The sequence below is a fragment of the Herpailurus yagouaroundi genome, unplaced genomic scaffold (assembly GCF_014898765.1).
Source record: "Herpailurus yagouaroundi ecotype Mexico unplaced genomic scaffold, PumYag 140, whole genome shotgun sequence".
Classification (NCBI taxonomy): Eukaryota; Metazoa; Chordata; class Mammalia; order Carnivora; family Felidae; genus Herpailurus; species Herpailurus yagouaroundi.
The window spans coordinates 19139254-19152340 of NW_024412395.1; the positions used below are offsets into that span (position 1 = coordinate 19139254).

Below are 13087 nucleotides of genomic sequence, written 5' to 3' on the forward strand. Positions count from 1 at the left end.
TATTGGGCTCCATGCTGGACATGAAGCCTATTTAGTGAATATGGGGGTTTTTTGTTTTTGTTTTTGTTTTTTTTAACAGTCATGCTCCGTGGTCCTTTCTTCCTCCCCCAGACCTAGAGAACCATTAACCTACATTCAGTCTTTGTAGATTTGCATCGTACAGTATGTCACTTTTTGTGACTTTCTTTTAAGCATAGGTTTTTGTTTTTTTTTTTAATTTTTTTTTCAACGTTTTTTATTTATTTTTGGGACAGAGAGAGACAGAGCATGAACGGGGGAGGGGCAGAGAGAGAGGGAGACACAGAATCGGAAACAGGCTCCAGGCTCTGAGCCATCAGCCCAGAGCCCGATGCGGGGCTCGAACCCATGGACCACGAGATCGTGACCTGGCTGAAGTCGGACGCTTAACCGACTGCGCCACCCAGGCGCCCCATTAAGCATAGTTTTTAAAGGATCATCCACGTTGTAGCATGAATCAGTTCTTCATTCCTTTTTTGTGGCTGAATAATATGCCACTGTATGGACCACATTTTTTTTATCCCTCAACTGAGGGGCATTGGAGTTATTTCTACTTCTTGGCAATTGTGAATAACACTGCTGTAATTATAAGCAAACAAGTTTTTGTGTGGATGTATGTTTTCGTTTCTCTTGGGTATATACCCGGGAATGGAATTGCTGGGTCATATCATGACTCTGTGTTTAACCATTTGAGGAGCTGATAAACTGTTTTCTGAGGTAGCTGCACCATTTTGCATTCCTGGTAGCAATATGAGGGGGGTTAGAGTCTCTCCACATACTCCCCAGTGCTTGTCATTGTCTGTCTTTGATTATAACCATTTTAGTGGTTGTGTAGTAATATCTTGTGGTTTTGATCTGCATGTCTCTAATGATTAAAGATGGTGAACATCTTTTCATGTATTTATTATTGGCTCCTGTTGATTTTATGTAGACCTTGATATCTAGATGTTGTTTGTATACCTTTTATGAACTCTATAATTACTCAGTATTTAGGCTCTATTTGTCACATAAAATGCCATTGTATGTTTGAACACATTACGTATGTTATATTGGAGAATTGGAGAGAGACTAATTCATCAGTGTTTTCCAAACTTACCTGATAAATAGGATAGTCACCAGTTTGCCTAGGACAGTCCCTGTTGATGCCTGTTGTTCTGGCATACTTATAAAAGTAGCCTCTTTCACTCTGAAGTGCCCTGCTTTGGACAATAAATTACATGGCTATGCTACTGACAATTAACCTAGAGTATTTAAATACACACTTGCTATCTGCTAGATCAGAATCTCCAAGAAAAAGGCCTGGAAATACGTTTTTAACAATTTCAAGGTCAAGCACATTTATGTTATCCTAGCAGAATGCTGGTGTTTCTCTGTAACCCAGAACCCATTATCATTGTTTTAATGGGACAGTGAGTTGCAAGTTAAAATAGGAGAGGAATAATTTCTTTTGATAGGCTAACACCATCCTTCTCCTTAAAGTAATGATAGAGGAGTGTTTTTATAACATGCATGTTAGGTTCTTAGGAGCAAGGGAATATGGGATAGCAAAGTGAAATAAGTTTCTGGAAGTTGGGTGGTCTCAGGATGGAGGGCAGTGAGCAAAACTGAGCTTCCCTTTGAGTTTGATGACAGGAGAAACTCATGAACATGTTCTTCATACTTGAGAACTAGGAGCAAGAACTAATGGCAGGGTAGGGGGTGGGGGTGGAAGAAGTACTTTCAGATTCCAAGGCTATGTTACAGAAGAAGGATAGAATGTGATACCATTAGTTCTTATTTATTTGGGGTCAGGGGGATTTGAGAATATTTTTAAGTCAGGCATTTGTAAGAATTCTGTATTTAAAAAAATTTTTTTAATGTTTGTTTATTTTTGAGAGAGAGACAGAGTGCAAGCCAGGGAGGGGCAGAGGGAGAGGGGGACAGAATCCAAAGCAGGCTTCAGGCTCTGAGCTGTCACCACAGAGCCTGATGCAGGGCTCAAACCCGCGAACTGTAATGTCATGACCTGAGCCCAGCCCAAGTCGGATGCATAACCTACTGAGCCACCCCAGGCATCCTGAGAAATGTACTTTTATACCAGTATCAGAGATGCCCATTCAAGTTTTAAAATTTTTTAATTTGCTAATTATGTGACTGCCTTTAAGATGAAAGCAACATATCTGACTCAGTATAAAGTAAAGAATGTGCACTAATTATTTGTAGAGGGTGATTTGATCACCTTTTACCACCAATGGTACATAATTAAGAAATTAGTTAGGAAATGGCTGGAAAGTTAGCAATTTATGTGTATCCCAACATAACTGTAGCCTCATGGTATTTCCATTAGCCAGAAACTCAAGCCAACTCTTGTATGAGCCATACTATCAAGCAATACAGTCTTCAGTATAATTATCCACACCATAATATTTCATCCAAAAATTCTTTGGATGGAGAGCAAAGGCCTTACTATTTTTTTTTTTTTTTTTTTTTTTTTAGTTTTATTGAGGTATAATGCATGTACGGTAAACTGCATGTATTCAAAATATATATTTGGAAGAGATGCTGGGTATTTTTTTAATTGATACTGTGGCAAGTCTGCCATTATAATTTGTCTTCTAAGCATACAATAACAGTGGAGAAATAAAACAGCTTGTTAATTTAACTTGGGGAAACTCATGAATTATTCATAGTAAGATGTTTTACAAGGGATTATTAAGACTTGTCCATAGTTATGGAGTAACTACTCTTGTCTCCAAAACTAGTTACTTTTTATCTGTACATATTTATCTGAGAGAATGAGAGCAAATAGTAATGTGCCAAATGAAGGACTGAATAATAAATGCTTGAGAAGTTCAAAAGAATAAGAAATGGCTGGACTGAAGAAGTTAGGAAAAGTTGTGAGGAAGAAAGTAGATCATGTAACAGATAAAGACAACGTAAGAAAGGGTCCATTGGAGTTTGAGCTAGACCTTAGAGAACAGATTTGATTCATTAGGCAGACATGGATGAAAGAGCATTCTAAAGAAAGAGAACCAGGGGGCACCTGGATGGCTCAGTCAATTAAGTGTCAGACTTTGGCTCAGGTCATGATCTCACGGTCCATGAGTCCTACATTGGGCTCTGTGCTGACGGTTCAGAGCCTGGATCTGCTTCGGATTCTTTGTCTCCCTCTCTCTACCCTTCCCCTGCTCGCACTCTGTCTCTCTCTCAAAAATGAATAAACATTAAAAAAAATAATAAAAGAGAACCAGTGAGTATAGGTAATGAAAGGTGAGTGTTCTGGCTTGGATGCAGTTGAGGATGACTGAGGAGAAATAAAAGTGGAAAGTTAAGTTTGGGCAAAGATCTGAAACTAAAGGATTTTAAGTTGTGTCCTCTTAAGGCAAACTACTGAACGTTTTTTTGGGCAAGATAGTTGATTTCAGATTTCATTGTCTTACTGTTTTTTGATGCATTTAATACTTCAGTTGTGGTTATCAGGAAGTTGATTTTTAATTTGTTTTCTATAGTCAACTTGTCACTTTTTTTTGTACTATCAAATATCTTATAAAGTAATAATATCTGGAAGAGAGGGAGAGAAAAATTATAATTACTCATGTAGTATTAGGTTATGGCTTAATTCAGAAAATAGGAATTTTTAAGAATTGAGAATTCAAGAATGTGAATTTTAGGCAACATATGGAGTCCTGAAAGATTCAAAGATATTGGGCCCTTCTCGTATGTGAAGATTTAAGATTATATTGTCTCATTCTTTTCTTTTTTAATGTTAGTTTATTTATTTTGAGAGAGGGAGAGCAAGTACAGGAGAGGGGCACAGAGAGAGAGGGAGAGAGAATCCCAGGCAGGCTCTGCACTGTCAGCACACAGCCCAACACAGGGATGGATCCCGTGAACCATGAGATCATGACCTAAGCCAGAATCAAGAGTCAAATGCTCAACTGACTGAGCCACCCAGGCACCTCATGTCTTGTTATTTTCTTGACCTCTCTTTTAAAATATATATTTAGAGAAGCAAAGCAAGTTCAGCTTAAGAAAATTATCTTTTTTTTTTTTTTTCTGGAATGTCATAAAGGATCCCCAGAGGTTATGAATGTAGACTTGAGGGGGAAATGAGAAGGTCCCGAGAATACTTTTCATGTTGTCATTTGTTAATTTCTTAACTTCAAATATACAGATGAAAACTGTTCAAAATATGAAGAAGTACACAAAGCAGTTCAGCTGTTTATATCTTAAAGCCAAATTCATAACCTTAAGTCGTGGAAATACCCTACTTTTAATAGGTTGTGAGAATTTAATAATACATTTTCATTCAGCCCATGTTGGATTATGTATACTTTTAACACTTTTAGGGCTTTTAGATTAGTTTTTTATTTTAATTTTCTAATTAATTTTGTTTAATTTTTTTATTTCCTAGGAATTAACTGTCCCTTAAATGTGACATTGCATAAATTATTTTCATTTAATCTCCTACTGAATAAAATAATAAGCATTTAAGACTCTGATCTCGTCCTACTATACTGTTCATTCATTTGTTCAGTCAGCAATTACTTGAAAAAAAAAAAACATTTAGTGAATACCTGGCATGTGCTGAGCCTTGGCTTTGAGAATACAAAAATCAGTTATTTGGACTCTTGCCCTGGAGGAGCTCATCCTCGTAAGAGAGGCACTCTATATAAGTAATTACAAATCCACTTGATAATTTGTTTTTTTGTTTTTTGTTTTTTTAAAAGGTGTGTTAAGGTACATACAGGGTACAGTGGAACAATATTCTGCCTTAATTCTTACCTCACCATTTGCTTTTTGTTTTTCACTGATGTAACTTTATTCATAATACATTCTAAAGCAAAAAAAATATTACTGGATATAAAAACCAAGACTTGATGAAGGTAGAAAGCTCAGTTCAAAAGGAAAACATAGCAGTTTCAAATTATATATGTACTTAATAATTGATAGAACGATAAGAAGATAAGCAACAATAACAGGGGATGCCACAAACACTGATGAGCACAAGAATAATAAAATTTCATTTAATCTCCTACATGTTTAATCCCCTGTGTGTGCCAAAAAGAACCTTTAAAGATGAAATGGATAAAGCTTTTCCTATTTTACCTCACCATTTCTTAACACACAGGATTAACCCTACTCAAACAACTGAGAGTGTTCCCTAAAATTTTCATCAAGTTTCTCACTTCCAAGTCTTTGCTTATATTTCTTCAAACAGGAATAACCATTTACTATTCCTTTCTCCCTTATTACGTATGACACATGTTTCAAGAACCTGTTGTTAAATTCAAGTTTCATTTTGAAACATAAACCAGAAGTGTTCTCTCCCATATGTTCTTTTGAGACACTATGTATGTGTTATTTTTAACTTTTATTACTCTGAATCTTGTGTTATATGTAGTTCAACATGCACATAACTTCCTCTCCATTACTACCTGCCTTCCACCTACACCCAGTCAAAGAAGCACTGCTCCGTTTAAAAATTACCTGAGGTGAAGGGCTTTGTCTGCTTGATAATTATACCTTGTATACCACCATATTTAATTGATGTGTATTTAAATATAGTTAGATATCTGGTATTGATTTCAGGGAAAAGTAGAGCTAAGCCTCACTGCTGTAGGAGATTTTAGTAACAGATTTAGAAAAAGAAACTTCTTTTTCCTAAATTCAGACAGATTGTACTTCAAGGTAAAATTTTGTCAAAACCTTGACTTGAGTAAAATTTCTCTCCCTGGGTTTAAGTGCAACTTTGATAAGAAATGATTACAATCTGATAGCTGGTAGATACCCTTTGTTAAATGAACTGATGACTCATGTCCTATAAATTAGCCTAGTACCTATACTCCAGTTAATGCCATATTCCAGTCCTAATACTGTGTTAGGTTGATTTGGCCATGAACACAGAACTGTGCTTATCCTTCCTGATATTCTCATGTTTCCTTCCTCTCTAGGCCAAAGCATGTCTTCATGGCTGATTGAGGAACTTCTGTTTCTGTCTAGTTCAGAGAATTGATTTTCAAAACCACTAATTAATAGTGTCTTATTTTGAACACTGCCATATAAGAAACTGGTAGTATAATTGCTGAGGATAAATACTAACCTGAAAAAAAATGCTTTGTAGTATGCCATATTAAGCCATATTAAAATTACCTTTTGTAGAAATCATTTCAGAGAGATAGCTAGCCACGTGTTCACCCATTTTGTGTCACAGTAAACTCTCATTTTTCTGTCTGTCTTCACTGAGGCTAGGGTCCTGACCTTCATTTCTAGATTACCCATGTGGTCTCCTTTCTATGCTTTTTCTGATATGTGGGTGATGGTAAAAAAAGATACAGAAATAAGCAGATTTGCCCTTTTCTTTAATCAATGTCTGCTTGGACTTGGATTGTAATACTTTTAATTATCTCTTTTGTAATATGATCTCCATTTACAGTTTTCTTCTGTATCTTTAAACCCCCTTGCCTCCTCTTACTCTTATTTTCATAAATGAATTTCTTTCCTATTTTACTCAAGACATTGAGGCTATTTATTATAATATAGGATCACTGAATTAGCTCTGAATACTTTAAAAGTATCTGTCTAGAGGTGCCTGGGTGACTCAGTCAGTTGAGTGTCCTCCTCTTGATTTCAGCTCAGGTCATGATCCCAGGATTGTGCAATTGATCTCTGGGTCAGGCTCAACACAGAGCCATCTTGGGATTCTCTTTCTCTCCTCTCTCTCTGACCCTACCCTTCTCATGCTCTCCATCTCTCAAAATAAACAAAAAAGATTCTCTCTCTCTCCCTCTGCCCCTCCCTGTTTACACACTCTCCAAAATAAAAAAAATAAAAGTTTTCTCTCTCAATACCCATACTCTTTTTTTCTTCTATGACTGTCAAGTGAAGAAATGGCCTCTCCTTCAGGCCTACTCTTCTTTCTTTACAATGCGTTGATCCTTAACTATGTGCCAGGGAGTGTGATAGGGTTTCTAGGAAACACAGTAATGAGTAAAATAAAATTCTTAAAAGAAGCTTACTGGCTTGTGTTTGTACTGTTTGCAGTATTCTCATCCTTGTCATTTGTTCATTTTGTTTACATTCTAGGAATTAGAGAATTTTTAAATAGGAAGGAGAAAGGTTGTTTTCCCTCAAAGAGATATGAGGAGGGAGCCTCTTTTATATTAAACCTTCTCCTCCCCATTTGAGATTTCTGAAAGGAGTATATTATATCTCTAAAGTTTGTGGTAGCAGAAAAAAAAAAAGCTGAAATCTCTGCTGTGGTAAAGATTACCATATCTATTAATCGCAACCTTTCAAAAAGTTTAAATCAAGTAATTTATTTCATATGTATTATTTTTCCATATGAAATATGTAAGATATATATATATGAAATTATGTATCCAGTTAACCCTTAAGCAACATGGATTTGAACTGCGTATGTTTACTTATATGTAGTTTGCTTTTTTTTTTACAATAAATACGTTATAGTACTGTAAATGTATTTTCTCATGATTTTCTTTCTTTTTTTTTAATATAAATTTTAGTTAACATACAGTGCAATATTGGTTTCAGGAGTAGAATTCAGTGATTCATCACTTAAATACAGTAATACCCAGTGCTCATCACAAGTGCCCTCTTAGTACCCATCCCCTACCTAGCCCTTCTGTCACCCACCTCCCTCCACCAACCTACAGTTTGTTCTCTGTCATTAAGAGTCTCTTATGGTTTGTTCCCCCTCTTTTTTTCTCTCCCTTCCCATATTTCATCTGTTTTCTTTTATTTCACTTAATACATTCTAGTTCCATCCATGTCATTGCAAATGGCAATATTTCATTCTTTTTGTTGACTAATATTCCATTGCATTTATAAATCACATCTTCTTTATCCATTCATCAATCAGCGGACATTTGGGCTCCATGGTTTGGCTGTTGTTGATAATGCTGCTATAAACATTAGGGTGTGTGTGTGCCCCTTTGAATCTGTATTTTTGTATCCTTTGGGTAAATACCTGGTAGTGCAATTGCTGGATCATAGGGCAGTTCTAGTTTTAGTTTTTTGAGGAAACTTGATACTTTTCTCCAGAGTGGCTGTACCAGTTTGCATTCCCAGCAACAGTGCAAGAGAGTTCCCTTTGCGTCCTCACCAACACCTGTTGTTAGTTGTGTTATTTTAGCCACTCTGACAGGTGTGAGGTGGTTTTGGTTTGTATTTCCCTGATGATGAGAAATGTTTAGCATCTTTTCATGTGTCCATTAGCATTTTGGATGTCTTTGGAAAAGTTTCTATTCATGTCTTCTGCCCATTTCTTACCTGTGTTACTTGTTTTTTGGGTGTTGAGGTTGATAAGTTCCAAAATCTATATTATGAATACTAACCCTTTAACAGATAGGTCGTTTGCAAATATCTTCTCCCATTCCATAGGCATCCTTTTAGTTTTGTTTTTTTTCCTTTGCTGTGCAGAAGCTTTTTATCTTGATGAAGTCCCAGTATTTCATGTTTGCTTTTGTTTCCCTTGTCTTCGGCGACATGTCTAGTAAGAAGTTGGTCCAGCCAAGGTCAGAGAGGTTGCTGCCTGTGTTCTTTAGGATTTTGATCGTTTCCTGTCTCATATTAGGCCTTTCAACCATTTTGAATTTGTTTTTGTGTATGGGGTAAGAAAGTGGTCCAGATTCATTCTTGTGCATGTCTGTGTCCAGTTTTCCCAACACCATTTGTTGAAGAGACTATGGTTTTTCCAGGGATAATCTTTCCTGCTTTGTCAAAGATGTGTTGACCATATAGTTTTTCTGATCCATTTCTGGGTTTTCTGTTCTGTTCATCTGTGTGTCTCTTTTTGTGACAGTACCATATTGTCTTGATGACTACAGCTTTGTATATACCTTAAAATTTGGAATTGTGATGCCTCCAGTTTTGTTTTTTCTTTTCAAGATTGCTTTGGCTATTCAGGGTCTTTTGTGGTTCCATACAAATTTTAGGATTGTTCTAGCTCTGTGAAAAATGCTGGTGGTATTTTGATAAGGATTGTATTAAATATCTAGATTGTTTTGGCTAGTGTAGACATTTTAACAATGTTTGCTCTTCAATTCCCTGAACATGGAATGCTTTTCCATTTCTTTGTATCCTCTTCAGTTTCCTTCATAAGTGTTCTATGGTTTTCAGAGTACAGATGTTTTATTTCTTCAGTTAGGTTTATTCCTAGGTATCTTAATTGTTTTTTATGCATTTACAAATAGTATGGATACCTTGATTTCCTTTTCTGATGCTTTGTTATTGGTGCATAGAAATGCAACAGATTTCTGCACATTGAGTTTATATCCTTTGACTTTGCTCAGTTCATTTATTAGCTCTCACAGTTTTTTGGTGGTCTTTTGGATTTTCTACATAGAGTATCATGTCATCGGCAAATAGTGAAAGTTTGAACTCTTGATCATTTGGATGCCTTTCATTTCTTTTTATCGTCTGATTGCTGAGGCTAAGTCTTCAGTACTTTGTTGAATAGTATGGTAGGACTGGACATCCTTGCCTTGCTCCTGACTGTAGGGGAAAGGCTCTCAGTTTTTCCCCATTAAAGGTGAGCTGCAGGTCGTCTGTATATGGCCTTTGTGATGTTGAGGTGTGTTCCATCTATCCCTACTTTGTTGAGTGTTTTTATCAAGAATGGATGCTGTATTTTGTCAAATGCGTTTTCTTCATCTATTGACGGGATCATATGGTTCTTATACTTTATTTTATTAATGTGGTGTGTCTGATTGATTTGCGAATATTGAACCAGCCCTGCAGCCCAGGAATAAATCCCATTTGATTATGGTAAGTAATTCTTTTGATGTATTGTTAGATTTGATTTGCTAGTATCTTGTTGACAATTTTTGCATCCGTGTTCATCAGGGATATTGGCCCATAGTTCTCATTTTTGGTGGGATCTTTGTCTCGTTTTGGAATCAAGGTAATGCTGGCTTTGTCAAATGAGTTAGGAAATTTTCCTTCTGTTTCTGTTTTTTGGAACAGTTTGAGAAAAATAGACTTTAACTCATGTTTTTTTTTTTTTTTTGTAATTTATTTATTTATTTTTTTTAGTAAATGAAATTTACTGTCAAATTGGTTTCCATACAACACCCAGTGCTCATCCCAAAAGGTGCCCTCCTCAATACCCATCACCCACCTTCCCCTCCCTCCCACCCCCCATCAACCCTCAGTTGGTTCTCAGTTTTTAACAGTCTCTTATGCTTTGGCTCTCTCCCACTCTAACCTCTTTTTTTTTTTTTTTTTTTCCCTTCCCCTCCCCCATGGGTTTCTATTAAGTTTCTCAGGATCCACATAAGAGTGAAACCATATGGTATCTGTCTTTCTCTGTATGGCTTATTTCACTTAGCATCACACTCTCCAGTTCCATCCATGTTGCTACAAAAGGCCATATTTCATTTTTTTCTCATTGCCACGTAGTATTCCATTGTGTATATAAACCACAATTTCTTTATCCATTCATCAGTTGATGGACATTTAGGCTCTTTCCATAATTTGGCTATTGTTGAGAGTGCTGCTATAAACATTGGGGTACAAGTGCCCCTATGTATCAGCACTCCTGTATCCCTTGGGTAAATTCCTAGCAGTGCTACTGCTGGGTCATAGGGTAGGTCTATTTTTAATTTTCTGAGGAACCTCCACACTGCTTTCCAGAGCGGCTGCACCAATTTGCATTCCCACCAACAGTGCAAGAGGGTTCCCGTTTCTCCACATCCTCTCCAGCATCTATAGTCTCCTGATTTGTTCATTTTGGCCACTCTGACTGGCGTGAGGTGATACCTGAGTGTGGTTTTGATTTGTATTTCCCTGATAAGGAGCGACGCTGAACATCTTTTCATGTGCCTGTTGGCCATCCGGATGTCTTCTTTAGAGAAGTGTCTATTCATGTTTTCTGCCCATTTCTTCACTGGGTTATTTGTTTGTCGGGTGTGGAGTTTGGTGAGCTCTTTATAGATTTTGGATACTAGCCCTTTGTCCGATATGTCATTTGCAAATATCTTTTCCCATTCCGTTGGTTGCCTTTTAGTTTTGTTGGTTGTTTCCTTTGCTGTGCAGAAGCTTTTTATCTTCATAAGGTCCCAGTGATTCACTTTTGCTTTTAATTCCCTTGCCTTTGGGGATGTGTCGAGTAAGAGATTGCTACGGCTGAGGTCAGAGAGGACTTTTCCTGCTTTCTCCTCTAAGGTTTTGATGGTTTCCTGTCTCACACTCAGGTCCTTTATCCATTTTGAGTTTATTTTTGTGAATGGTGTGAGAAAGTGGTCTAGTTTCAACCTTCTGCATGTTGCTGTCCAGTTCTCCCAGCACCATTTGTTAAAGAGACTGTCTTTTTTCCATTGGATGTTCTTTCCTGCTTTGTCAAAGGTGAGTTGGCCATACGTTTGTGGGTCTAGTTCTGGGGTTTCTATTCTATTCCATTGGTCTATGTGTCTGTTTTTGTGCCATTTAACTCATGTTTAAATGCCTGGTAGAATTCCCCTGGGAAGCATTCTGGCCCAGGACTCTTGTTGGGAGATGTTTGATTACTGATTCCATTTATTTGCTGGTTATAGGTGTCTCAACGATTCAGAACATTTTTCTCTAGTTTACTTTATTATAAGAATACAGTATATAATACATATAATGTACAAAATATGTGTTAATGGACTGTTTATGTCATTGGTAATGCTTTCAGTCAGCAGTAGGTTATTAGTAGTTCAGTTTTGAGGGAGTTAAAAGTTAATGTGTGGATTTTCAGTTGTGCAAGGGTCAGTATCCCTAACCTGTGTTGTTCAAGGTTCAGTGTGTGTGTGTAAAATTACACTCTCTAGTTATACACCAATACAGTATCTCATTAGAATATGGCGTGTGTGTATGTTTGTGTGTATGTATGTGTGTATTTAATGTGTGCTCTCTTCATGAGTTTGTATGCAATCCTAAACCTGCAACAGAAATATTTGAAACTGTGAGTGGTTGGCAGGTTTTTGGTTTTGTTTTTTATTGTAGTAAAATACATGTAACATAAAATTTACCATCTTATCTAATTTTAAGTGTAGTTCAGTAATGTTCAGTAACGTGTATTCATGTAGTACAGCCAACACAAGAACTCTTCATCTTGCAGAATTGAAACTCATACCCGTTATACAATAATTCCCCATTCCCCAACTCCTGGCAGGCAGCCTTCTACTCTCTATGTCTGTGAATTTGACTGCTGTAGGTACCTCGAGTGAAATCATAACAGTATTTGTCTTTTTGTGACTGGCTTATTTCATTTAGCCTAATATCCTCAAGGTTTATCCACATGTCAGAATTTCCTTTTTTTTTTTAAGTTTTTATTTTAATTTGAGTATAGTTAACATACATTGTTCTATGGGTTGTAGGTATACAATATTGTGATTCAGCAATTCTACATGTTACTCAAGGCTCATCATGATAAGTGTACTCTTTAATCCCCACCTATTTCACCCATCCCCCACCTCCCCTCTGGTAACCATCAATTTGTTCTCTCTAGAGAAGAGTCTTTTCTTTCTTTCTTTCTTTCTTTCTTTCTTTCTTTCTTTCTTTCTTTCTTTCTTTTTTAAAGATACTATTTTTGGGGCGCCTGTGTGGCGCAGTCAGTTAAGCGTCCGACTTCAGCCAGGTCACGATCTCGCGGTACGTGAGTTCGAGCCCCGCGTCAGTCTCTGGGCTGATGGCTCGGAGCCTGGAGCCTGTTTCCGATTCTGTGTCTCCCTCTCTCTCTGCCCCTCCCCCGTTCATGCTCTGTCTCTCTCTGTCCCAAAAATAAATAAAAAACATTGAAAAAAAAATTTTTTTTAAATAAAAGATACTATTTTTAAGTAATCTCTACACCCATCATGAGGCTCGAACTCACAATGCCAAGATCAAGAGTCGCATGAAGAGTCTTTTTCTTGGTTTGTCTGTCTTCTCTTTTTTTTAACTTTATTTGTTTCTTAAGTTCCACGTATGAGTGAAATCATATGGTATTTTTCTTTCTCTGATTTATTTTGCTTAGCATTATACTGTCTAGCTCCATCCATGTTACTGCAAATGGCACAATTTCATTGTTTTAATTTTTTTAATTTTTTAATGTTTTTTTTTATTCTTG

At 36.7% G+C, this 13087-nt stretch overlaps 1 protein-coding gene across 1 annotated transcript in view; it reads left to right on the forward strand.

The window, feature by feature from the left end:
* R3HDM1 (R3H domain containing 1) overlaps nt 1–13087 on the forward strand; it is a 206357-nt gene that overhangs the window by 17398 nt on the left and 175872 nt on the right. The gene's annotated exons all lie outside the window — the stretch shown is intronic.